This window comes from Neovison vison, chromosome 7 (assembly GCF_020171115.1).
Source record: "Neovison vison isolate M4711 chromosome 7, ASM_NN_V1, whole genome shotgun sequence".
NCBI classification, from domain to species: domain Eukaryota; kingdom Metazoa; phylum Chordata; class Mammalia; order Carnivora; family Mustelidae; genus Neogale; species Neogale vison.
In genome coordinates this window covers 144,343,484-144,370,581 of record NC_058097.1, presented here as the reverse complement: position 1 = coordinate 144,370,581, position 27,098 = coordinate 144,343,484, and positions in this window count along the sequence as shown.

Sequence of the window (27,098 nt, the reverse complement as noted above, 5' to 3'; positions counted from 1 at the left end):
GTGGTGGTGGTGGTAGTGGTGATGGTGGTGATGGTGGTAAAGGTGGTTGCAAGGATGGTGGTGGTGATGGTGGTGGTGGTAGTGGTATTGGTGATGGTGTTGGTAGTGGTTGTGGTATTGGCGGTGGTATTGGTGATGGTGTTGGTGGTGGTTGTGGAATAGGTGTTGGTATTGGTGATGGTGGTGATGGTGGTAATGGTGGTGGTGGTGGTATTGGTGATGGTGGTGGGGAGGATGGTGAGGATGGTGATGGTGGCGGTGGTATTGGTGATGGTGTTGGTGGTGGTTGTGGTATTGGGGTGGTATTGGTGATGGTGGTGATGGTGGTAATGGTGGTGGTGGTGGTATTGGTGATAGTGTTGATGGTGGTAATCGTGGTGGTGGTGGTATTGGTGATGGTGGTGATGCTAGTAATGGTGGGGGTGGTGGTGGTAGTGGTATTGGTGATGGTGGTGATGGTGTTAATGGTGATGGTGGTGGTGGTGATATTGGTGATGGTGGTGATGGTGGTGATGGTGGTGGGGGGAGATGGTATTGGTGATGGGGGTGGTGAAGGTGGTGGTGGCATGTGTGTGGTAAAAGTTCTAGAAGAGGCTGTTCTGAAACAACCTTGCCAGTGTTCCTCAGAGGGCAGAAACTTCAGAGAGCTAACACCAAGTTCATGCACCATCACTCCTAGAAGACAGGCCATGGCAGGCACTGCTAAGCAATGTTCCCCACTGAACCTGGATAGGGCTTCAGAATCTTCTGCAAGAAAATATCCAGCCCCTAAGTCTACTGGTTGAGGCTGGAAGAAAGAGGTCATCTGTGGTATTCCCAAGTCTTAGATGAAGATTCCTGTTTTTCAGAAGAGGAAACAGGCCCAGAGGAGGGCATGTGTTCTTTATCTCACTATGGAACAAAGCACCTGAAATTCTACCCGGATCTGCTTCTATGAGTGATTTTCTTTCTTTCTTTTTTTTTTTTTTTTAAGATTTTATTTATTTATTTGACAGACAGAGATCACAAGTAGGCAGAGAGGCAGGCAGAAAGAGGAGGAAGCAGGCTCCCTGCTGTGCAGAGTCCCATGTGGGGCTCAATCCCAGGACCCTGAGATCATGACCTGAGGCAGAGGCTCTAACCCACTGAGCCACCGAGGCGCCCCCGAGTGATTTTCTTATCTTTTCTGCATTAAGGAAACGACATTTGTTGGCTTCTTGTTATGAGCCAGGTTCTGTGACGTGAACTGGATATTGTCTGTGCTACCTCTCACCTTCTTACACCTACCTGTGAGGTAGTCACGATTCTTGCCATTTTACAGAAGATAAAACTGAGGCCCAGACATGTAAATAACTTGCTCAAGATTACACAGCCAGGAGGCAGGGCAAACAACACTTGCATTCAGGTCGCTCTTACTCCAAAGCCATTTATCTTTTCTTCCTCTAAATTTATGACAAAACATTTAAAATTTTAAAGAGGTTTAAGATGAATACAATGCATACACCCCTCTCCCTAGTCCCCAGTTAGGATGGGAAACAAAGCCTGTTTTATTTTTGCAGAACACCAGACTGCTCTTTATAACACATTAAAAAAAAAAAGGATTTAATAAAGTAATTGAGCAATGTTGAGAATTTCTCAATGGAAGCTGCTTTTAGTGGAGTTTTAAAATGAATTTTCTTTATAAATTGAAATCATGTCTTTGGATATTTTGGAGATTGCAGCAAGGGAAGCCTGCAATTCGCAGACCCACTCATCTGAGGAGTCATTAATGCCACAGACATAGATCTTGATTTCTCTTTTTACCTTTAATCAATTTTAACAAGCCAGATGGTCATTGCAAGTAGGTCCTCCAGCATCTCCCTTTTCTGCCTCTGCTGCTCTCGGAGATTTATTTAAATTTGCCAGCAATTTTATACTTTCCTATTCTCTGCCATTCCCTGACACTATTAGGGTCACTCCATAATACTCATAACTATATCTTCTCTAGCTCCCCAATTGGAATTAACTTTTCCTTTTATCTCCCTCAGCGCACAGTAACCCTAGTAACGCATGCATATGCCTTGCGTTAGTTATTTATGTATGTAATTTCCCCAATAGACCCAGTCTTGCTCATCTATAATCTATGTAACAGTAATTATCATAACTGCTAATGCTTTACAGTTTCTAAGTACTTTTCCTAGTCATAATATTATTTAATACCCGCAATATCTTGAGGTAAGTCTTTTTTATTGTATTCAATTTTACGGATGTGACCATGGAGCCTCAGAGAGGTAGAGCAACTTGCCCAAAGTCACACAGCTAGGTTTAGAGCTAGGGTTTAGAGCAAATTTAGCACTCTTACCCTATAATTAGAATAGACTCTTCTACAAATAATTTAAAAATACTGATATTTTAGGGTGGGCCTGGGTGGCCTGGTCAGTTAAGCGTCTGCCTTCCATTTAGGTCATAATCCCAGGGTCCTGGGATCAAGCCCCACATGGGGCTCCCTGCTCAGTGGGGGGGGGCTGTTTCTCTTTCTCCCTCTGCTTGCTGTTCCCCCTATTTGTGCTTGCTCTCTCTTTCTGTCAAATAAATACACAAGATCTTTTTTTAAAAAAATACGGAGATTGGTTATAGATTTATTCAAACTCCCACCCATCAATTTCTTTATCCTGGAAATAATTATTAATCACTTATTATGTGTCAGAATTATGCTGGGTTCTGGGAAAACAGCAGTGAATCAGACAAAGAAAGCCCCTTTTTCGTGGGACTTAGAGCAAAGCGGGGAGCAAGTAAGCAAGTAATCAAATACCTAAGCAGAAGATGGTAGGCTGAAAAAAGATGGCCTTCTAAAGGTGTCTACATCCCAATCCTCCAAAACCTGTGAAGGTTCTGTCACTTATATGATAAAAGGGACTTTGCAGAAGTGGTGAGGTTAAGGATTTTGAGATGGGGAGGAGAACTAAGTTATCTGGGTGGGCCCGATGTACTAATACATGCTCCTGGAAAAAGGAGGCCATGTGGCCAGAATCAGAGAGGAAGGGGTGACAAGGGAAGCAGAGGAGCCAGTATGATGGAAGATAGAAGGGACACCAAGCCAGGGCCTGGAGGACAGTTCTAGAAGCTGGTAAAGACAGGGATAGGGATTCTCCCTCAGAGGTAGCTTCCAGAAGAACACGTTCCTGCTTACTCATTTTAGGCTTCTAACTTCCAGAACTGTAAAAGAATAAATCTGGGCTGCTTTAAGCCATTGGGATGTCTTACAAAGGCAATAGGAAACTAATACAGGAGGTAGTTAGAGATTACAATCAAAACTGTGCATAAGAGAAACATTTTGATGACATAAATATTGGGGAAGGACACTCTGAGGAGAGGATGAGCGTGAACCATTCCAAGGATGAACATTCCCGGCAGAGGGGACAGTGAGTGTAAAGGCTCAGAGGAGACAATGGGCTGAGAAGTTAAGAAGACAGGGCCAGTGTGGCTACACTTTAGTGAAAGGAGGCTGGAGAGTTAGACCAGAGTAGGATCAAAGCAGGCCTTTTAAAAGGTCAAGGCAAGGAGTCTGGAGTTTTAACTAAAAGAAATGGGGAGGTCTTGAAGAGTTTTAAGCATTGTGTACTGTTCCCAGCAGGTCGAAGGCCCTTCCTTAGGGCTTGGGGAAAACATTATACCCAATCAAGACCAACCCACCCCCCAAAGTAGCCTTCTTATGTTCTACCGGGTTCTCAGAACATGTCCTGTTTCCATTAGGCAGCATGAGGATTTCTTTCTGCCAACCTGGCCTTCTAGTTCTATAGGGAGCAGGTACCCCCAATGTGAACCAGGGGCACTAGGCGTCCCCTGCAACTTTGGGTGTGATTTATTGCCGGGAGGGCTGACATGTGGTGTGGAGGAGAACTCAGTATTACTGAGCTTACAAATACCACTGCCAAGGAGCAGAATTTATCATTTGAGATCCTACACAAATATTTTGCTTATTTTTTGCTCCTGTCTTTAGAATGTTAAGCTCTATGAAGGCAGGGAGTATCTGTACTTTAATCCCTGTGTTTCCAGGGCTCACACACAGTAGGTGCTCAAGAGGCACACATGGAAAGCACAGATGATAGGAGGGAAGGGGCACCAATAATTTAGCTCACTTTTGGTAGGAAGCAGAAGAAGACTAATAAGTAGTGAAATACAAACATCAAAAAACCTATAGTCAGTTATGCTAAAATACTTGTTTTGAAAATGGGAATTGTTCTAACAAAATTTATAGTTAGGGAACAACATGAGCATAATGTAGCCTTCCCCAGCGAGAAACACTAAGCAAATGCCGAAAACCCAGCTGAACGGAGCCACATCGAGTAGGCCAAGTGCACACACGCATACATATCAAACACCCGCCAGTTCCCTTAGTTTGCTGTGTATGAGCCACACCCATCCGCATCTGGGCCCAAGCTCTCTTTCCAACTTCACAACATTCTCCTTCACAACAACTCAGGGCTCTGATGTCCACTTCCACAAGCAAGCAGCTGGTCCTTTTCAAGGTACAGTGCCAGACTTACTGTAGGATTTTGGCACTGAACCACTGAACATATTTAAAACTGTGCTACTATTTTTATTAGATTCCCTTCTTAAAACAAAACCCAAGACAGAGCCATTTGTGAAATTTTGGAATGTGTGCCCTTACCTCCATCTCCCTTGCAAGCCCGTGATTTTTGTGCACGATTATGCGCAGTGATTTTTAGAACACATACGCGCCATCGTAGCAGAACGGACTGTACTTTCTTCTGTCTATAACACCAGAAAATAGGAAAATAAGAAAATCCACACAATGAATAGCAAGAAATTGAAATCAAACCACTGAACACGAAGGGATGATTCATGATGGTCTTCTGGTGTTTAGGACAATCCTCTTAGTATTTATTCGTGTTTTGCCCATCCTGCGATTCATTTATTTATCCTAAAAATATTTATCAAATGTCTACTACATGTCAAGTCTTGAGCTAGACCCTGGTGATATAGCCGAGAACAAAAATAGAGTCTTAAAAACTCTTAGGGTTGGGAGAAAGTAAATAATTTATATACAAAAAGCAATGATAGTCGCAATGGACTGCATGTTTTTGTTTCACGCCGCCCCCCATATTCACGTTTTGAAATCTGTTCCCCGATCTGATGCTACGTGGAGGTGGGGCCTTGAGAAGGTGATTGGGTCCTGAGTAGGACTCATGATTGGGATGAGTGTCCTTAGAAAGTAGATTCCAGAGAGCTCCCTCTTCCCTCCAGTCATGTGAGGACATAATGCGAAGTTGAAATTCTATAACCTGGGTGGTAGGCTTTTAGCAGAAATGGAGTCTGCCTGCACTTTATTCTAGGACTTCCCAGTCCCCAGAACTATGAGAAATCAGTTCATAGTGTTTAGAAGCCACGAGGTCCATGGTACTTTGCTATAGCAGCCTGAGCGCAGGCAATGTTCATCTTTATTGCAGGCTTACTACATTCCAGGCGCCTTATATACATCATGTTATTCCATTCTCTCGATATGTGGTGGTTATTGCGAGGTATTACCAACAAGTGAGGGAGGCATTTTACAGATGAGGCTACTGAGGCTTAGCAAGAGGTGATGGGGCCAGAATTGATACCCAGCCGTCTGACTTCAGAGCCTGTGCTCCTGAATGATACTGTTGACATCTGTCTCCTCTGCCTCTGCCTGATTATCTCCAGTGGTAGGGAACACAGCGCCCCTCAAAGGATCCTGGTCCGTCTGTGGCAGGGTATCAAAGGAGTGAGGTGGGGTGAAAAGACACATTTTTTTTTTTAAAGATTTTATTTATTTATTTGACAGAGAGATATCACAAGCAGTTGGAGAGGCAGGCAGAGAGAGAGAGAGGGAGGGAGGGAAGCAGGCTCCCTGCTGAGCAGAGAGCCCGATATGGGACTCGATCCCAGGACCCTGAGATCATGACCTGAGCCGAAGGCAGCGGCTTAACCCACTGAGCCACCCAGGCGCCCTGAAAAGACACATTTAACAGCGGGCACTAAAGCTCTTTGAATCTAAGGAAATACATTGGGAGACCACTTCCTTCGGGGATGCAGAGGTAGATGAGGGGCAGGCTGAAAGACATTGAATTCTACTGCTTGGCGTAAGATTTTGATAGAAAATTATGGATTGAGGCAGAGGAGAGGAGAGTGAAGAAGAGACAGAGCATCTGTGGAACCTGGTGGAGCTCTGTTGCCGCGGGGAGCAGTGCCAGTGAGGAGGTCCTGCGGTGCGGGGTGGGAGGGGTGGGGTGGCTACAGGGCTTCAGAGGCAGGGGAAGCAAATGTTCCTATTCACATCATTTGCTTTGCTGTGATGTCAACCCTTCCCATCTCCCAGACTTCCATAAAGTCTATGGCATACCTGGGAGATGATCAAAGCTGAACGGTCATGTCCCGGAACAGGCTAGAATGGAGCATGCCTGAGTAGGAAAGGGTCCGGGTAAGCTACAGCCAATCCCTCCAGGTCTTCCTGGGTCAGCTGAGGGATGTGGGAGCCATTGTTGCAAATGGAGGAAATCAGAACTGGCTGTGCAGTGAAAAACCTGCTCCAGGGAATTTGCAGATGTCTGAAGAGGGCTCGGGTGTAGATCAGGGGCTTACAGGTGCCTTTTTAGGTGATATTCAAAGGACCAGGAAACCTCAGATGGCTTTGGGTTATATTTGTTAGGATCAAGGGCTCTCAAGTAGAGAAACTCTGGTTTGAATCCCAGTTTGGCCATTTAATGGGTGACCCTGGGCGATTTACTTTACATGCCTGTCCCTCAGCTTTCTTTATCCACAGCTTGAAGCTGACCTTTCCCACTTGTGGGGTTATTTTGAGAACTGGACGTATGTAAAATGTTTAGCACAATGCCCGTCATAGCCATCAACCTGTCTGTGGTGGCTGTTATAACTAAGTCCAGCAGCACAGGGCAAACAGCCTAAGCCTTCTGCTGGGGGTTGGGGGAGGGGGTGAGGATCACGAAGCAAGATCCACTTGTGTGGCTTTCTAGCTCTGTGTACCTGGGTATGTGACAGAACTTCTCTGGCTCTCCGTAAAGGTGGGGAAATAAAACCAACCTGTTAGGGCTTTGAGGATGAAATGAGCCAACAGAATATGCTTAAAACTCCTCTGGGCATACATAGGTGCTCGATGATAGGGGCCAAGGTTAATCCACATAGCGCCTTTTGTGAATTAGGTTTTGAAAAGTGTGTCCCTTTGTTTGGGTAACACAGCCCATGCTAATTTCAGCCCCACTAACCACCCTGGCTGGGGGGCCTTGGTGCAATGTGCAGCTAGGACATGCGGCCAGCGAGCAGTCTGCCAGGGATGGGTGGCTGTTCCGACTCTGCCAATTCCTAGCCTCCTGCCCCGGACTTGCGCTCTTTGTTCTGGCTCAAGACTATTCCAGTTTGGAAGAAAGCACCTAGCCCCTTCTTGATTTTCTCTCTCTTGGCTCCAGCTGCCCTCCTCTGCTGACCTGGTTTTTCCACCGCACTCGCCCCACTTCCCAGCCTCCTTCCCTACCGTTCCCTTCCCCTAGCCCAGGACCCTGGCCCCCCCTGCCTGTGCAGCCAGCTCAGAGACCTCTCAGATGGGAGGCTGGATCCATGGCCCCCTCTAGCCTCATGGCCCCAGTCTAGGTTCTGGAACAGCCTCTGCCAAGATAATCTAGTGCTTTAATTGCCAACGGCAGTCAGAAGAAGCAGCGGATCACTGCCCACAAAGGGTGAGAATCCTCAGTGGGGAGCTGGGCTGGCTGCAGAGCCATCGAGGGCTATTTTTAGTGCCTGGCCACAGAGGTGCCAGGAGAAAATGCCAAGCCGGAAGGCAGCCTAACTGAGGGCTGGGCTCTGAGGGGCCTGCCTGTAACTTCCAACCTCAGCTCTCTGAGTTTCCTCTTTCTCAGGGATGTTTAACTCTCTGGCAATACTTAGCACCCGGGATATATAGCACCCATCTAGGTGCCTTTTGCACACGAGGTACCTGGGCCTCGCAAGCAGCAGGTGACTTCCTTGTGGCCATTCTGCTGAAGTCCTTCGTGCGGTGATGTCTGTGGGCAGAGTGCGTGGCAGGTGTCTGGCAGAGTGGTGGACACTGTGTCTATCTCCCAACGGCTCGCTGCTCTGTCCTCTTGGACGAGCTACATGCCCTCTTGAGTCTCACTCAGTTCCCCACTGAGAAGAGGGGCAAGAAGAGTGCAGCCACACAGGGAGAACTAGAGGAAGCCCGGAAGAAGCCTGCCGTCCCAGCGTGGAGGAAGCACTGGATAAATGTTCGCCGTTGGCTAACCTCGCATCTCAGCAAGGCCTTAGCAGCCCCTTTTGCAGTTGAGGAAACTGTGTCCCGCAGGCACGAACGGAATTCCCACACCATCCAACTGCGCCGGGAGGAGTTGAGCCTTGAGACCAAGGCTCTGCCCTCGCACATCTGAGATCTTTCTTCCCTGTAGGCTGAAGCTCCCTGTGTGCTGTGTTCCTCAGGAATGTGACCAGAGAGCAGGCGTCGGGAACATGATGATGTACGTGCGTGTGTGCAAGTGAGCGCGCGTGTGCGTGTGTGTAACAGGTTGGAAAGGTTGATGGGGAGGAAGAGGAAATGTGCGGTTGGCAAGGATTTAGCTCCCCTTCGCTCCCTTGTGGACTCCAGGGTATTCCTGAGTCACATTTTAAGAGAAGGAGCCCCACAGTAGGCCTGAGTGACCATTCCTCAGCCCTTCCGTGGGATGACTCCCATCCTTTCTGTGTTCAGTGTGTGGCAGGAGATTGGGGAGGGGGTGTTGCTGCAAAGCCCCAGGCGAAGCCATAGGCTTCCCTTCCATTACTGGGTCTCTCAGGGTCAAGGTAGTGCTCCTATAGTCTGGTGTCCAGGGTTTGCCTCCATCAGCCCCACCTGCATTGCTCTGTCCCTGACATTCTGTTATCAGAAGTATCTCTCAGAGGTACCCTTCTTTTCTATCCCATGGCCACCACCCCCAGTTTAAAGCTGCCTCTCTCAGGGGGGCCACAGCCTTCTAACTGGCTTCCCTGTTCTAGGTCGAGGCCACCCCAATCCACAGGGGCTGCCTGACAGGTGGCCTCCTCAAATGTGACTACCACTAGGTCACATCCCTCCTTGGATCCCTCCATCCCCTCTGGAGCTTTCCAGGGCAAGAAAGATGCATGGCTGAAAGTCCTAGCTCTCACTCCATCCCATCTATAGTTTCTCTCCAGCCCCCAGATACGCAGCCCACCTTTTTCCAAAGTTGTGTCCACCAGAAAACAGGCCTGTGGATTATTAATAGGCTAACTGGGGGGTGAGAGAGCTTTCTTTGTGGGAATTAGTATGGGAAAAATACTGAATGAGGCTCAGCGGGTTTATTTGTGGTGGGACCTCTCAGAGCCCCTGTTATGCTAATTTATGACACAAAAGCCCTTCAGCTGGTCACTGGCCTGTTCTTATTGAAAACAGTAGGACTTCCTAGTTTGAACAAAGGCTGACACTAACAAAGCACTTACTAAGTGCCACACACTGTTCCTGTGCTCTAGTATATTATTATTTTTTTCCTTCTTTCAAGATTTTATTTTTTTGTTTGCCAGAGAGAGAGCACAAGGAGGCGGAGCGGCAGACAGAGGGAGAAGCAGTTTCCCTGCTGAGGAGGGAGCCTGACATGAACCTCCATCCCAGGATCCTGGGATCATGACCTGAGCTGCAGGCAGAAGCTTAACCTACTGAGCCACCCAGGCATCCTGCTCTAGTACATTAAGACATTTCCTTCTCACACCTGTGGGAGGCAAGTACTATCTCATCCCCATTTCATGGGGCAAGAGGCTAGTGAGAGGAGGACCCAGCTTCAAATTCTAGAATGCGTCAAAGCCTATGCTGATTTCTTAGCTAAGCTTCCAGATAGGAACGAAACAGAGCCAAAGGCTACATGAAACCAAATGAAAATTCCCGGCCCTTAGGGTGGCTGCTAGCCAGGAACAAGGTGCACGCAAGAGGCAGAAAACAGATGGAAAGGTGAAATGGACTCCAGACTACTCCTGCAGAACCAGAGCTATGGACTGAGCTTTAGGTCAGCTTGGGATGAGGTATGATGTGTAGAAGCTACTAGTCAACTCTGACTGTGGCCATAAGTCTTGGTGGGCAGGCGGGGACCTGTCCAGCCCCCTGCCAGGGCAACTATGGATAGCAGAGGGCCCAGAGTGTCAGCCTTAGCTGATGGGACTTTAACTAATTAACATAAATGTACAGGACCCTATAAAACAGAGAAAAGAATATGAAGGGGAAAGGAGCAGAAAATCATTTTATATATATTGTAATAAATAAAAGACCTAAACAAAACTATCTTTATTAATATTTCCACACCAGTGATAAGATAGATTGGAATTAGATATGGAAAAATGTAATATTCTACAAAGGAAACTCTAGGGAGACTCAGGGAGTTATGAAGGTCATTTCTCATTAAGGGTGAACTTGTCTATTCTTTCCTCCTCTGCCTTTATCCTAACTAAGCCTCCACTACAGCCAGCAATTCCCCACTCCTTTTGTATACTGGAAGCGGACTGTGGCACCAAATGCCCCCTCAGCTACTCAGTGCAAGGCTATTTTTAGTTCTGCCAAACAACTAATAGGATTTTTGTCCATTCTTGGCAATGTTTTTTTTTTCTTCTTCTTCTTTTTAATTGTCTCTTCAGCAGCTCTGCAGTACAAGCAGCATATTCACTGCAGCTCTAAGACACCTTGGATGGAGAAAATGGGTTTTCCTTCAAGTGAGCCACAGGAGTAGCAAAGATCCCCAAATTCGGGAGGTCGCAGCCACTTTGGGAGGACCGTGGGCTTTGAGGTGGACCTGAAGTCCCAAGACATCAGTCCCTTGGCTGTGAAATGTGCAGCTTAATAAATTAAGTTGTGTTACAGTCTGTGACATGCCCCTAATGGAGTCTGGAACATTCAAGGAAGAAACATTTGCTCAAGAAGTAGATGGGTGAGATAACATTGGCCTGGTTCCCACCACAGCAAATGTTTGTGGCATGCATGAGAGTGCGTGTGAAGTCTTAGAAGAAAAGGGTATCATTAGGCAGTGTTATGAGTGGAATTGTAGCTCCCAAAAAAGAAATGCTGGCGTCCTAACCAGAATGTGACCTTATTTAAAGAACGAGGCTTTACAGAGGCAGTCATGGTAACATGAGGTTATTGGGGTGGATGCTAATCTAAAAAAGACTGGTGTCCTTATAAAAAGAGGAACTTTGGACATAGATACATACAGGGAGAGGCCATGTGAACATGAAGGCAGAGATCAGCGTGATGCTTCTAAAACCCATGGAATGCCAGTGAGCTCTAGCAAACTGTCATCAGAAACCAAGAGACAGGCATGGAGCAGATTCTTCCTCATGGTCCTCAAAAGGACCTAATCCTGCAGATACCTTGATTTTGGACTTTTAGCCTCTATAACCATGAGGCAATTGCTTTCTGTTGTGTAAAGCCCCCTAGTCCGTGGTGCTTTGTTAGGTCAGCCTCAGGAAACTAATATAGGGACCATTAGTGAAATGAAGCACTATGGAAATCCTGGCTCTGGTCTGCCTCAGACTACAAACTCAATACTTGCCTCTAACATAAATCCATGTTATAATGCAGAGCGACTGCCTCACCCGGCAACTGGCAAGTAGTAGGTACTTATTTAATACTCACTGAATGACTGAATGAACAAGGTTATACATAAAGCATGTATTGCAGACCTTGGCTTATGGGCAGATGTTCAGGGAGGGCTTGCTAGTTGAAGGGTCAATGGAGCTAACAATTCCAGATCCCTTTCTTTGAGCCAGGCAGAACGCAGAGTGACTGCCATGAATGTGACCACGTGACTGAATCCTAACAACCACTCTGTTATTTCTCCCGTTTTTAAAAATGAGAAAACCAAAGCACAGGGAGATTAAATAAGTTTCCTGAATCATCTAGCTGAGTGGTAGAGTTAGCTGTTGTCCAGAGCCAGGGTTTCTACTCTTAACCACTGTTGGAAATAATGCATGTGAAGAGCCTGGCTGTGGGTGCTCAATTCCAAACCAGCAAGTAGATGAATGCAGCAGGGCCAACCAGGGAGGCAGGGTCCCACCCTGATGGCCTTAGGGTAGAGGTGACCCTAATCCTCCTCCCTCCCCCGCCACTCTGTGTTCTTTCAACTCCAACTCAGTCTCTACCAACCTTTGGGGTCTCACCCTCCTTAAAGCCCAGCAGGAATTAGTGGGTCTTTCTTTGAATGGGGCTGCTCCTATGTCTATCCCCCCTTACCCCAGTCCTCCTACCAGGGTTAGAGTGGTATGGACCCTAAAGAGGGGAGTGGAACAGAGGGGCATCAAAGCCTCCCTCTATCTGTCAGCAAGGTGATGGGCTGTCACAGGGCTGGCCCCATGAGTGTCCCGCCTCCTCTCCATAATTCATCCCAAACCAAGTCCAGAGCGCTGACTCGGCGCTTCCCAGCCGCCCCAGGGCCACACCGTCTGTTCACCCACTTTCCCAGACGCTCCTGGGCTGAGCCAAGTACCAGGAATGGCAGTGATTTACGATGTCACAGGCCAGCGTCCTCTACCCTGACCACTGCTCTTGGCCACGGATTTAATTATTTAAACAGATTTTACATTTTATGAGCATGCCCTCAGGCCTGGCAGAGGAAAGCCTGAAAGAAAAAAAAATTTCTTTTTGCTCGAAAGATTAAATTGAAATATTCAAGGACAGAGTTCAGGAAACATTCCAAATTCCTGAGTGAAAGTAGCATTCAAGGCCCTTCCAAATTTGCCTCCTTTTACCAGCCCCATCTCTCATTACTGCCTTCCCCTTCCTCAGCAAATCACGTTCCTGCCTCACTGTAGCACAAAGTAGTTCTTCATCATCCTTGCAAGTTCATAATTTTGCTTCTGCTATAGCCTGTCTGTAATGCAGGTGCCACAAACACTCATAGGATCTTGCTACGCACCTGCTACTGTAGAAGGGCTGACGAATCCGGGATGCACTAGCGAACCACACACAAAACCCTGCCCTTGTGGACCTTCTATTCCACAGCAAGAGCTTTCTTTACCGCATCCTGGGGAGACAGACCCTGTTCTTCCATGAGGTCGAGCTTGAATGCTATTTCCTCTGTCTTCCCTGACCTTCCAGATGAAAGTAATCCCTCATGTGACACTTAAGTGGCCCATACTCAGTGTACTAGAACCATCCGTGAAGCTGATATTCTGTGCCTTAGACTAAGGACCCCTTGAGGGTAGGGGCTGTCGAATTTGTTTCTAACTTCGCAGCAGGCACGGCACCTGACACATAGTAAGTGATCATGATATGGTCGGCCAGTGGGAGATTTCTCGGCTTCTCCTTTCAGGCTGAGAGAATCTCCTACATGTTCTCTCTTCTCTGACATCTTCCAGTTTATTTTGCTATTCATTGTTTGACTCACTCACTCACTCCTTCCAATCATTCATTCCTTCCACATATATTCCTTAAGGACCACTGTGTACAAGACCCTATTCTAAATGGTGAGGATATGCCAATAAAGGCAGAAGACGTCCCTGTCCTTGGCATGCTCGCATTCTGGTTGTGGGGACGCTCGCATTCTGTCTTGCTAAAAATAGGTATACTGTTGTTCTAGGGTTCTTTGGCTGTCAGCTTCTCAGATGCCGGTGGGTGGCCATAAGCCCTCAGGGCTACAGCACGATCAGGCTGGGTGTGGGACGATGCACCCTAAACTTCAGGTCAAGAGGTATCTGTGTTTCCATGCCTGGCTCAGAGGACAAGGCTAGAGAAAATGAATCTTACCAATCTCCCTCTTCCAAGCTCTCCACCTCCACGTAAACTGGGGATACCTAAGTCCAAGGCTATTAAAGCAATAATGCAAATAATCCATATTTTTCATCTTAAAAGCACTTCTGGAGCATCCAATTTATCTTTCTAGTCCCATTGTGTATGAGGAAGTATACGTTTTTGCTTATAGATGAAGAAAATGAAACACAAGGTGATTAAACTATTGGCTTGAGGCTGTAGAGAGAGCAAGGTTCTGAACAGGGATTCCATTCATCAGCCCTTGGTTAATAATCTCAGATTCAGAGGACTGTGTTCCCAGGGCAGCTGCTAGGGGAGGAAGCCAGTGTGACTTGGCGGGGCAGTGCAGGTGGTGGGAAGGAGTCCCAGCCCTGCAGGTGCACAGAACCTGGCCCGGCTCCTGCCCCTACCAAATACTTGGGTGACTTTGAACAAAGGATTCAAACCTTTCTCACCCCAGCTTCCTCATCTGTAAAATGAAGATGAAACTTTTGTTGCAGGATCAAGAGGGTGAAAATAAGTGACTTGAAGTTTGTAGAACGCTCAGCACGGTGCAGGATACCTTTTTCTTAAAAATATCTTGTGATGGATGCGTTTGAGATGGGCAAGTTGTTTAGAGCTACTAACAATCATTGTCATCATCATCGTCCAACGTCATTTAGGCACTTGATCTGTTTCAGACACAGAGGTGTCTTGGTATAACTGCATTAGAGGCTTGGTGTCTTTTTATTTCTTAATACCAGGTGGTCACCACACTTAGGTCATGCCATCCACTTGATTTCTTTTTCCATGAACAAATGCCAAGCCTCTGTGCTCCAGGCTGTGGGAGATACAGAATCGCCTTGTGTAATTCTGTGCGCTCTCTGCCCCTTGCCATCAGTCCTGACCTTTGCAACCCAATAGAGTCATGAGCACCTGAGTCTACATCCGCAGTTTCCGCAGGTGCTGGTTATTCAGAAACTTCTGCGTCACTTGCAGGCAGAGCCAACCTTTGTCTTGCTAAAAATAGCTAAATTCTAGATGTGCCTGGCTAGTGCCAGGAACATAACAAGTACTTTGTTTAATCCTCATCACAATCCATGGGGCAAGAACAATTCTCACTCCACTTTTGTAGATAAGGAAACTGACGTACAGAGAGGGAGGTCCCATGGCCAAGTACCTTTTGGTCCACCTGCAAATATGACCGCTGAGTTTTAACTCATGCCAGGTTGTGATGGCTGTCACTCCTGTTAGGGTCCTGTCTGAGAAGCCTCCTGTCTTATTTCCTCCGTTATGGTTCGAGTCAGCGTTCTCCTCCAGCAAGAATGAGAATTAATAGCTCTAAAGTTGGAAAAATCCTTTTTTTGGTTTATATGATTTTACAGGGCTGCCTTGGGAGGACACTTCACCTCTGTTTGTACCTCCATTTCCTTGACGCTAACATGTGCCTGCCTCCTGGGGGTGTGTTTGTATTACGGATGATGGTAAAGTAATCGGGGCACCCGGCACCGACATTCATGAGAAATGTAAAGGGACCCAGCTGACAGGGCCACATGGAGCTGTAGAATATGGACACCCTTCATTGCACAGGGAGTGGGCATACCTGCATACCCATCACCGTCATGTCTAATCCTCTCCAACACCCTGCACTGTAGGCTGCCTGAGAGATGGGTGAGAGCCCATCAGGGCCACAGGTCCCATGGAACTAGGGGAGGGAAAAGAGAGAGTCAGGACCAAGGAAAATCATGTGGAATGAATGATGAGCACTTGCTAACATCACTGCTGTACCAATTTCCTAGCCGTCTTTGCAGGGAGGTGTGTCCCTGTGAGCCAGGCCTGCACGTGGCTGGAAGGTGTGTATGTCACTGCTGGCCTTGGCTCCTAGACACCTCCCACTTGGGATCTTGCTCCTTATCGCCACCAGACTTCAAAGAGCATGGAGCCACAGACCCAAAGAGTGTCAATCCCTGAATGACTACGTGGTCTGCTCACCAACTCAGAATGATCTGTCATATGGAAAATAAACTTGTACCATGTTAAGTCCCTGAGATTTGAGGATTTACCTCTCGCCTTCATTAGATACCTCTGTATCTATGTGCCTAATAGATGATAAAATAATGTGACCTTTATAGCATGCATAGTTTTCCAATCACTTTCATGTATGTTACAATGAGAGGATCCTCAGGAGAACTTTGTGGTTTCAGTATCACAACAGTTGTGTATTTCTGGAGAAAATGATTGGTCTTCAACCTTATGAATATCTTGTGAATTGAACATCGTTTCCTCTGACACTATGGTTGCTGAAAAGCTCACACAAACTATGGCCCCAGGATCAAAGCCACATGACCAACTGTTTAGGTACCAACATCACTACCAGCACCTTATGGCTTCTGGAGTGATGAACTTTCTCCAAACCTCAGTGGTCTCATCTGTAAAATGGGGACAGTCAGAAGGCCATCTTGGCTGGGTGGTGGTGAGGATTCTATTAGCCTGTGTGCCTCACGCCCAACTCTGCTCTGGAACCAGTTTCCAAAGCCTGGGTCCCAGAAGCGGGATGCTGGAGGAGTCTTAGGGATAGCCATGCAGACCTTCTGTTCAGTGCTTTGCAAACTGGTAGGGACCCGGTGCTGTGCCAGGAGGTGAACAAAGCCACAGAATAAATATGACATAATTTTGTTGTCAATGTACAGCAGGGACTCTTTGAATTTTTATGTGGCATATGCAGAAGTAACCTCAGGGAACGTTTTCGTCCACGTTACCAATCTCGAGGTCCCTTTCACCCCATAAATACCTGGAAGTAGAACATTATTTTATGCACTAGTGAAAGTTCTGACACTTGGCTATGATCAAAGTGCTACCGGATGCACCCTCTTGCCCCAGCCACCTGGTCCCCTGAACTGCCCCCTGGCTGGCTCTGGGTGAAAGCTTTGGTTTTGGACAAACTCCCTTTAGCAAATGGGAAGGAGTCCGTGCACTGTCTTTTCACATTTGCCTGTCATTCCTCCTTTTAGGAAGTGTACCCACATCAGGAATTTCTTTTTTTTCTTTCTTTTTTTTTTTTTTAAGATTTTATGTATTTATTTGAGAGAGATTACAAATAGACAGAGAGGCAGGCAGAGAGAGGAAGGGAAGCAGGCTCCATGCTGAGCAGAGAGCCCGATGTGGGGCTCGATCCCAGGACTCTGAGATCATGACCTGAGCCAAAGGTAGAGGCTTTAACTCACTGAATCACCCAGGTGCCCCCCACATCAGGAATTTCTTACCGACTTTTCTACAGGAAAAGAATGTCCTATTGTAAGAATTGGTCATTTGCTCTTCTGCTGGGATAAGAAGCCCCGTGTAAACTATCAAACAACTCCCTTTGCCTCGACAGCCCAGAAGCCCTGACAACAGGCTTTTGCACCCATTTGTTTTCTCCTATTTCGTTGACACAAATTATTTTTTTTCTCTCTTCCTCTGTCCCTTTTCTTATGTTTTCTTACGTTGATTATGAATGCATTTTTTTGGTAACTTTCCTCAAATCCCTTCCAGAGTGAGGCAGCATATAAATCAATTCAAGAAATTACATAATGCCCACGAGGCCAGCCTTGTTAAAATTCTAAGTGGGCCAGATGTTGTTTTTTTGCTTTCTGCCACTCCCTCTCCCTTCCCCCACCCTGTGTTCCTCTTGGCCATCGCAGGGCCTCATTCCTCCCCGGAATACCTCTTGTGCTGCCATCCCACCTTCTTCCTTGCCTCCTCGTCCTTTATTACCCTGTTAAATAATTCTGGCAAAGCCATTGGGTAAAAAGAACTAGTAGCTTCAATAAAGCAAAAGACATTTGAATCTTCATTTTTATATCAGCCTCAAACTTTTGGAGGCACCAGAGGTAGTCCTGAGCCATTAGCCTCAGGAATTGCAAACAGGGCTTACCTGCTCCCACCCGACAGAGGGTATCTGCAGGGGAGGAGGGTCTCTGGCAGAGGGGTGCAGGGGAGCAGGGTGGGGGAGTGGGGGGAGAGGGGAGGACTGACAATGGAAGCTGAAGGGTTAATGCAGGGAAGAGCGTGGTCAGGTGTGTTAGCAGTGCTGGGGCTGGCTGAAGAGCTGGTGTTACTATTTTTAAGTGGGTTGAGAAAAATAGGCTTTTTTTTTTTTTTTTTAATTGTAATATTGGAAATTCATGCTGAAAACAAGGCCACTGGAAACCAAGCTCAGGGAATTAGGCCTCCGCCATCAAACACTAAAAATCACTTTGGATTTAACAAAAACCATTTGCTAGCTTTAAATGCTTTTAATATATATGTTTAAAAGCTCTCACCCTCTTTGCTTTCTATTTTTTGGTTGTAATGTCTCCTGTCTGCCTCCCAACTATAATGTCTCAAGCGTTTTTTTGTTTTGTTTTGTTTTGTAACTGAATCATAATTCATTTCAACCAGGTTCACTGTCAGGTCATCCCTTCCTCAGTGGTTAGAGACCCAGGCTGGAAAATTCAGGGCCTGCGGTAACCACAGGGGAGGGGGTGATCCTGCCAAATCCTGTTGACCCCTGTCAGTTTGCAGGAAATCATTCTTGCCTATTTAGGTTCTGGAAACCATGAAATGGGGACACCAGGTCCCCCTCTACTCAGCACATGCACACTGACGCCCTACTGTATCCCAAGGGCACTTCAAGCAGGATCCTTTTAGCTCAACTTCTCAAGCTGAGAGAGGGGAAAGTCAGAGTCCAGAGAGGTAATGTGACCCCCTCTAAGGACACAGAGGCTAGAAGAGACAAGGCCAGCCCCAGAACCCAGGCCCCCAGATTCTTGGCTTGCAGAAAGCCTGGGGCATTAGAGCCTAGGAGGAGGCACATGAGAAATGGTATGTATGGGGCACTTTCACGGTATGTCAGGCACTCTGTTTGATGTTTTACTACTCTGACGGCTACCGCTAGTGTCAGTTAACACTTGACGAATACTCGCTACTTGCTAGGCTCGATGCTAAGTACTGACACACATTTTCTGTAACCCTTATGTAACCCATGAGACAAGCATTATTCCCGTTTTTACCGATGGGCAATCTGCCCAGACCAGCTCACTAAGTTACCCAAGGACACATAGCGAGGAAATGTAGGAACTGGGATGAGAATGAACCCAGGGATGTCTGACCCATGTTCCTACCTGAATCTCTGTCCTTTCCCCCCAGTAATACGTTCTCATTCAGTGAGTCCAGCTTTTGCAAATCCCACGGTTGGTATTTGTGAATCAGTGTGTGGGTAAAAGATGTTCCTTAGTGAGAGGCTTTCTCTTCCTCCCCTCTCTGCTGGGCTTCCTGCTCTTCTGGTCAAGATGCACAGACTTGGGGGAATCTATACGGCAAAACGGCATTGATGTCAGCTCCGTTCCTGCTACAGCTGGATGTGCCACGATATTGGGCAGTTGGAGCCTCACTTTCCTTATCTTTTAAAGTGAAAAGTAACAGTGTCTACACTTGCAGATCATGACTAGGTCTGGCTTGTAAATGCTCAGGAGGTAATAATTCTAAGCTATTAGCATCTCCCACCACTTCTGGATGGCCTTGTTCTTGGAGACGCTACCGAGAGAGCACAAAGTCCCTCAAAGGTCCCGGGAAACCCCAACTCCTATTCCTTTCTGTCCTGGGTGTGACCTTGGCCTGGAAGATCTGGGAAGGCAGGGCTGACTAAACACCTGTGTGAGTCTGTTCTGGGTCATGAATCATTGCCAAAGGTGGGAACTGTTAGGTTCTTCAGACTCATTACCCAGGACATGTTCCCACCCTCATTAGAGGGTTCTCACTTGTTCTACATGTGCTATAGTGGAGGAGAAGAAAAAGATCCCCACATCATGGCTTGGGAGGAGGAGTTCCTACAGGTGGATGCCAACAGCTTCCTGCCAGACAGTGAGGTAGGGCAGTGGCCAAGAGCCACACGGTTTGGTGATAGAAGCTTTCTACTGAGGCATGTGTGCACACATGCTTGCTTGAGCTTGGTTTGAGCTATTTCATTTGTGAAGGTTCTTTAGGCCTCTGAGAAACTACAGGCTTGGTCTGTTTTAACCTGCTCTGTTGGAGACACACATGGGCACAGACACTCTAGTTACTGGGAGGATCACTGAGGTCTGGTGTAGTAGTTCTGAAACCTGGCTATACCCCAAATCCTGGAGTCTCAGGCCCTATCTCTAGAGAGCTTGATAAGAAGGCCCTAGGAACAAACTAACAAATTAAAAAAAAAAAAAGACACAAAGAAACAATAAACTCCCAGACTTTTATTATTATTTTTTAAACATTTTTTAAAAAGATTTGCTTATTTATTGATTTGACAGACATCATAAGTAGGCAGAGAGGCAGGCAGAGAGAGAGAGGAAGAAGCAGGCTCCATGCTCAGCAGAGAGCCTGATGTGGGGCTCAATCCTAGGACCCTGGGATCATGACCTGAGCCGAAGGCAGAGGCTTTAACCCACTGAGCCACCCAGGCACCCCCCTCTCCCTGCCCAGACTTTTAAATGCAGACAACAAACTGGTGGTTGCCAGAAGGGGGGGCAGGGGGATGGGAAGATGGGTGAAACAGATAAGTAAGGGATTAAGAGTACACTTATTTTGGTGGGCACTGAGAAATGTATAGAGTTAACAATATATATTCATTATACTTGAATTAAAAAAAAAATAAAGAAAGCTCTAGGTAGAAATCAGGTAGGAACCAGGTTCCATTCGTATTTTAAAAGGATGTCCCTGTACTGTGACTGGGTGGCCAGATTTGGAGCCATTGGCAAAGGTTAGGAGCCTTGGGATGGTGGACAGGTCATGGCCCGGGAACCAGTCATGGGTCTGAGCTCCTTCTACCAAGGACTAATCAGAGACCAGAGGCTTTGACTACCTATTCATTAGCTTCTTGAAACCCCTCTCTGGGGCAGGAATCAGAATCTCTCCCGTAGAGAGGACGAACAAGCCTTAGAGAGGTTGCCCAGCTAGGCAGGGTCACCCTGGATGAGTGCCTTCTCCCATCACTGCCACATCTGTGGACATGAAGTATCTGGGCACCGACTATAGTTGGACAGCCAGGGTCGGACACACCCCTCTGGGCAACAATGGTCATTTACTTAAAAAAAGTAAATTACAATTGGCACATTTTTAGTCTGTAACAATAAAGAATAATTTCTCTTCCTTGTGCACAAGAGCTCCAATTATGATTTAATTCAATTCTGATTAACTATGCTTTGATGGCATTTCCATTACATAAAAAATAAATGTATTAGCCAAGCATAATGTGTTTTGACTATAGTTCTGATGCTAATAAGGAGGCTGTTTGGCGGCTATGATCCCACACTTGTAAGAACGAGCGAAAAAGAAAAGGATGAGGCAAATAACTCTGAGAAATCCCACACAGAGGGGTGTCGTGATTTGGGAGCGGGGTGGGTGCTGTCAGCATATGCTTGGTATTCACAGGTTTGCTCTCACAGGCGTTGATCGAGATGCTTCTAGATGTGTGGGCAGGTACCAATGGCTACTGTGCCTCTCAGGGTAGACTTCAGGACAGGGGCGGGAAGAGGCATGAGATGGAGCTGACTGCATGTGGGAGTGGCCGGCCCGTCCCCGTCCCCACTGTCCTCACCGTGGCAGTGAAAATGCCTCTCCCATCCCCTGGGCTCTCTCAGAGTCTGAGTCGCCTTTGGCCTATGCCTCAGCTCCTGGCCCCTGCTCCCCTGGTCTCCAGCTGGACAATGCCACTGAGATGTCTGGTGGCCCTCCTGTCTGTCCCTGAGGCACCCGCACAGCTGCTAATGCCCTCCATGGGTCCCATGGCACCTGGCATCCTTCCATCCCTGAAGAAGGGGACTCACATGGTGAGCCCTGGTGCTGACACTTGGCTTTTTAGCCATTATTCTTTTCAACAACTCCCCAAGGTAGGTTTCCAACCCTGCTTTATGGGAGAGGAAACTCCTGGATCTGGGCCTGTTTGCCCTCAGATTTGTCTCTTGAAATTTGGTCTCCTCGCAATTTGGCAGGGGTGCTGACCCTGGCTGGCTGGATTCCCCGGGGTGCTACCAGTTGGGGGGCACTGGCCAGAGGGGGGATGGGGCGAGGCTGTGTTCCTCTGCAGCACCGGCTTCCACTAGACATGTGGCTGTGGTTTGGGCTTCCCCGGGGAGACCCCAGCCCTGGGCTGTGGAAATATCATGACTCCCTCTGACCTCGGGGGTGGGCTTTGCAGTTTCTTGTTGTGGCTCATGGTTGAGTTGCCTAATTTTCCCTGCTGGGCTTTTCAGCTCTCCACCTCCTGTATATCCACTTCTTTACAATAAATTTCCTCTGTTTCAAATACTCAGAGCAGTTTCTGTTTCCCTGGATGTAACGGAAGCGGCAAGAAGTTAAGTAAACCACCCAGAATAACAGCCTTCAACACCTCAGTGTATTTCCTTCCAGGCTCTAAAAATGCATATGCATATGCATATCTTCTCTTTGGATTCTTTTTCTTTCTTTTCTTTTCTCTCTCTCTCTCCTTCCTTCTTTCCTTCCTCCCTTCCATCCTCCTTCCCTCCCTCCCTTCCCCTCTCTCTCTCTCAACAACCAACACATAAATGGGTCATACTGTACATATGGTTTGATCTAATGCATATGGCACTGTGAAAATTTTATTTCCTCATATAATAATTTCAAAAATCTATTTAACGACTATTTACCATGCTGTTATAAGGATTACTTATTTAAATAATTTGCTGTTACCGAGCACTTAGATTCTTTGTACCTTTTCACTTACATAAATAATTCCATGGGACTTCTATCTAAGGTGGCAAAATGAAGAGAGTCCAACAATTGCTCTCTCCTAATTTTTAACTAAATAACAAATCTGCTCATTCGCCCTCCCCCACCAAATTATCAGGAGCCCAAATAAGGAAGATGTTCCAACTTCATGCCTTACAGTTCAAGGAAAGCTTGTGACCCTGGTGGTGTGGTTCCTAACCCAATCCCACCAAGTCAGAAGACTGGGAGAGAAGGTGGCTGAACCAAGGGCTGGACTTCTCCCTAATCACCCCGCATCTGGGAAGAAGCAGAGAAAGGGTATGAGCATGCTGTCTGGAGAAAAGCTTCATATCTTCCACTCTTTATCACCAGGTCCTTAGGACCAAAGCCAGTGCAGACAGTCTGTTCCAATTCATGAATTTTCTAGGATATTATGTTCTTGTGTGAAATATGTTAGGATACATTGCCTAAGACCACCAAAACGTGCTTGCATTGTAACATAACAGCTGTTAACATAGAACTAGAGAAGGAAGAAGATTTATCAGATATGATGGGAAGTGAGTCTAGAAAACTCTACCCAAATGCATAGAAATAGAAAGCCTAGTCAGAACCACCTGAGTCAAGCACAGGAGAGATGAATAGAAGCCATGTAGCAACTAAGCAAACATATTATCGTCCCCATCCCACGTGAAAAGAACAAGGCAAACAAATGAAAGAAAGGCTATTGCTTGCACAAGACAAATGAAAAGCTCCGCCTGGGAGAAAACACAACCCAAGATAAAAAGAAAACTTCCAATGTGTGTTCTACTACAAAGGAACTTAACCAGGATCTGAATCCGGTGAAATAAGGCTAGAGCATCTGGGTGGCCCAGTCGGTTAATTGTCTAACTCTGGAATTTGGCTCAGGTTGTGATCTCAGGGTTGTGAGACTGATCCCCACATAGGGTTCCACATGGGCATGGAGCCTATTTAAGATTCTGTCTCTGCCCCTCCCCCCTCATAAGAAGTTTCTGGCAACCCCAATGCAATGAGATGAAAGGAGAGCTCACAACAGTAAGGAAATCGGGGACTCACACCACAACATCACAGAAATCATGAATGATGTATAAAAGAATGAAATCAGACAGCTGACAACTGTATTTCTGACATACAGAAAAGGATTGCTCTAATAATGGTGAAAGCTGAGGAAAAGGACAGAGAGACAGGCAGGTAGAAAGACGATAATACCTGTGAAGGGACTATGCTGATTCAGAAGACACCGATTCATAATCAGTGTCTCTCCTGAACAGAACACACGCAGGATCAAAAATACACTCATTCTGTTACCTAAGAATTGAAAAGGCGTACCATGCTCCAGAGGAAAACAGAACCAGAGTGATAAACGAGAGAGGGTATCTCATTACCACCACACTCGAATACTGAAGAAAGAATTCTTCTGGCATCTAAACAGAAAAGCAAATCACCTTCAAGGCGGGAAATCAAGCTGAGTTCCAAGGTAGTCAGTGCTTAAAGAGTTCTGAGGGAATGGCAGAGGGAGTAAACGTGAACATAACTGACCAAGCGATTGTGGGAGTGTAAAGGCAGAAGGCAGATGTTTAAAAAAAAAAAAAGAAATGTAGGGACTCAGCGTCTAGGAACCCTTCCAGAGAAACTACTCAGTTGAAATCCAGCCATTGCCAGCATGAATGGAGAAGAGTAGCAAGAAAGCTTGTGCCACACACCAAGGCAGGGGATGGTGGAGCCGTGTCTGCACGATCCACGGAGGGAACGTGTGACTCATGATTGTTTATTCAATCAAATTGTCTGGTATACCTAGGTGCAATAGAGGAGGACTTTATTTTCAAACTTTTAGGACCTCAGAGGTTATAAAGAAGAGTGCTCTTTGGAAAAAACCAAAAAGCTGATTGATGGCATTGAGCCACCATACAATGAACCAATACACAGAACTCAAGAAAGGAGATGCTTTGTTAAAAGAACTACATTAGGATTAAACCAATTTTTAAAAAGCTGAAATAAACCAGAGGGTAAACAACTGCAGGACTTATAGTTACCTAACAGAATTTAAATCTAAAAAAAAAGCAAAATTACTGATAGACCCCAAAATTGGGAAATAAGGTAGGGAAGGAGGAAATACTACAACAGTCCAATTTACTCATCTTCTACAGCAAAGGGCCAATGAATACTGTTTCAAATTGAACCATGGAGCTGAAAATCATTAACTCAAACTTCTTATGATATGTTCAGAATATTTTTCTCAGGAGAGATTTACCTCATTTATAAATTTGTTATGGGTTGACTTCTAACTCCTAAATAGATACATTGGTGTTCTAACCCCAGCACCTTGGTACGTGACCTTATTTTAAGATAGGGTGTTTTTGTTTTGTTTTGTTTTAAGATTTATTTATTCATTTGAGAGAAAGGGCACAAGTGGCAGGAGGGGCAAAGCAAGGCAGAGAAAATCCTCAAGGAGCCTCCCCTCTGAGCGTGGAACCTTACTAGGGGGCTGGATCTCAGGACCCTGAGACCTTGAGCTGAGCTGAAGTCAAGAGTCAGATGCTTAGCCAACTGAACCACCCAGGTGCCCCAGGATAGGGTTTGCAACAGAGGTAATCAAGTTAAAATAAGTCATTAGAGGGGCTTCTAACCCAACATACTCAGTGTCCCATACAAAGGGGAAAATCTGAACACAGGGACATGGACACACAAAGATGGCCATCTACCAGTCAAGGGATGCCTGAATTACCCAAGCTGGGACAGAACCTGGAACAGATCCTTCCCTAGTGATTTCAGAGGGAGCATGGCCCTGCCAACACATTGATTTCAGACTAGTGACCTCCAGAATTGTGAGATAATAAATTTCTATTGTATCATCTAGCTTGTGGTCCTTTGTCACACCAGCCCTAGGAAACTAATACAGTATTTTTAAAGGTATTGTTTTATAAGTGAACTCTCTTGTGGTAAAGAAACATTAAAAAATCCCCTAGTTTTACTTCACTTTTGTAAAGTGAAAAGTGTAAAGTTTTACTTCACTTTTACTTAATGTAAATTAAATAAGTGGAACAGTTTTTCTAAGAATAGTATGATATGAAATTATTTTATGAAATCATTCCCATCTACCCAAACACTTAAAAACCAACTTCACCTACCCATGTTTCTTTTTTTTTTTTTTTAAAGATTTTATTTATTTTATTTGACAGAGAGAGAGATCACAAGTAGGCAGAGAGGCAGGCAGAGACAGAGAGGGAAGCAGGCTGCCCGCTGAGTAGAGAGCCCGATGCGGGGCTCGATCCCAGGACACTGAGATGGTGACCTGAGCCGAAGGCAGCAGCTTAATCCACTGAGCCACCCAGGCGCCCCCTACCCATGTTTCTGTACACAGGTTCAGAAATGTATCTGGAATGTGGTCACCTTATTTTCATGTCAGTTATTACGTAGGTGGTAATATTTTGGTTGACTGTTTTACTCTTTTTTATACTTGTTATTGTTTGAATGAGCAATGAATACTTTCCTTAAAAATCCTAACATTCCAACAAAAAAATCCTTATATTTCAGTCTACACCTACATATCTCATTTTTAAAAAGCTATAGAGTCTTAGATGGAGTTTGAATATTTTTAACCCACTGAGCCACCCAGATGGGTATTCAAACTCCAGGGGGAGTTTGAATATTTTTAAGGTTCCTTGATACCTGTGTTTCAATTCCTTTCTGGATTATAATAGTTTATAATCATACAAGTATTACAGGATGATGTTTGTCTTTTTAGACTATTGCTGCATTGAGTAGTATTATTAAAATTACCATTTGATGGACTAAAGCTGGCATCTCATTTTAATTGGCCTTTCTTTAATTACTAGAGATGTTGAATGTTTTCTTTTTGGGAAATCCAGGTGCTACTTGTATTTCTTGTTCTGTTCATGTTTTTAAATCTTTTCTATGGTTGTTTCTTATTTACGAGTAGTACATTACACACACACACACACACACACACACACACACACACACAAAACCATCTATTCTGTTCATTGCTAGTATTCTCTTAGCCTATGTTTTGCTTTTTAATTTTTTCATGCTTTGAAATGTTTATACATTTTTAATATTTTAGTCTGATATTTTGTTTTCTTCTCATTTCCTTCATTGCTTTTCACTGATTAATTGGGGGGTATGTTTTATCTTTTGTTATGTATATATCACATCCTTGAAATTAGTCTGGCTATTCCTTGAGGATAGCATCTTTCACCCCTCCCTGATGACCTAATGCATTTTTTTCTCACCATTTAACCTTTCAGGAGTATACAATTCAGTGACTTTTAGTACAATGACATTGTTGTCCAACAATCACCACTATCTAATTATAGAACATTTACATCACAACAAAAAGAAACCCATGTTCTTTAAGCAGTCATTCTCCATTGTTCCCAGCCCTCTAGCTCCTGACAAGCACTTAATCTGCTTTCTGTCTGTATGGATTTGTCTATTCCGGACTTCTCATATAAGAGGAATCATATAATATATGGTCTTTTGATCTGACTTCTTTTATTTACCTAACACTTTCAAGGTTTTCCATGTGGTAGCATGTATCAATACTTCACTCCTTTTTATAGCTGAATAATATTCTATTGTACGGATAAACTTTTGTTTATCCATTCATCAGTTGATG